Raw genomic sequence first — 1,276 nt, forward strand, 5'->3', positions numbered from 1 at the left:
AGATAGGTGGTAGTTATGGCAGTTGCCTGCCATAACTGTCACAACTGCCATCTCTGAAGAGCGCAAGGTTACATAATTGGGTTATTACCTAACACTCCGTTGAATCCCAAGTGCGAAACCGATTGGTAAGATCGGCCGTAATGGAGATATAATATTGTACACTTTGATTAATATATACCCATTCTATTGACAAATATTTTTTTTCTGACTTATGGATTCTTAGATGGCTATATATATATATATATATATATATATATATATATATCATACGTAGATGAGATAAAATGATAAGTGAAGAAGAACCCAGCCACAATTCTGTACAAATAATAGCTATATATCTACTTCATTTCAACTTCAAATTGCATGGTTAATGATGTATCCATTTTAGTAATTGAAAAAAAAAAATCTCGGACGAAATCGTGGTAACACTCGTCTATGTGAGTGTGTGTTATGTTATTGTTAATGATATGACTCAATGACAAAAACTGAAATTTCAAGTAAAAATCCAGCTCCGGTTGATTCAATAAAAACTTATAATTGTCACATAAAAAATTCACACGCTTCCCCTACACACACGCACACACACACACAGATAGATACATAGATGCATATACATGCATACGCACACATATATTCATACATGCACTTAAATGAACTTAAATGGGCATTCAAGTAACTTATACACGGGCAAACTCAATCCTCACCGTACCACCAATGATGGGAGAACAAAATGTGTGTATGGGTGCGTGTATATATATATATATATATGCATGTATGTATATATGTGTTTATGTATTATCTATCTTTCATGAGACCGGTGTTCGGCCAAACCTGACCTTTCTTTCTTGGTTCATCTACCATCCATGCAACATCTATATTCCTTCTCATGCCTGTCATCTCTAATGTCCCTGCCGTAAGGCTTTACTTCCACACACGCCAGCTTAATTTAATTCGTCCTCAGTCGAAAGACACCTGCTGTTTGCAATTGTATTTGTGTACCATTTCTCAGTTTTTTTCCGTCCTTGTTTTCGTATACATTCGCGGCTTTCTTCCAATGAATCTAGATTTTCCTTGGGGCTGGCCAAATTGGAACAATCTTGAATATAACCAGCCGAAACTGCAAAGATAATCTGGTACTCGACTGAGGAAAGAAAACTCCGAATGACCCGTCCTTGCTTTTTCTTGTCCCTTTTTGTATCATCTAACTGTCTGGATGTTTTGTTGTCGCCAGTTGCGTTCTTGTTCCATTTTTGTATTCTTATATATATATATATAT

The 1,276-nt window shown here is 35.8% G+C and overlaps 1 protein-coding gene across 6 annotated transcripts in view; it reads right to left on the reverse strand.

Moving 5' to 3' along the window:
• The window catches only part of LOC106879801 (uncharacterized), a 129,501-nt gene that overhangs the window by 8,466 nt on the left and 119,759 nt on the right, over nucleotides 1-1,276 (reverse strand). The gene's annotated exons all lie outside the window — the stretch shown is intronic.

Source organism: Octopus bimaculoides, chromosome 20 (genome assembly GCF_001194135.2).
Source record: "Octopus bimaculoides isolate UCB-OBI-ISO-001 chromosome 20, ASM119413v2, whole genome shotgun sequence".
NCBI lineage: Eukaryota > Metazoa > Mollusca > Cephalopoda > Octopoda > Octopodidae > Octopus > Octopus bimaculoides.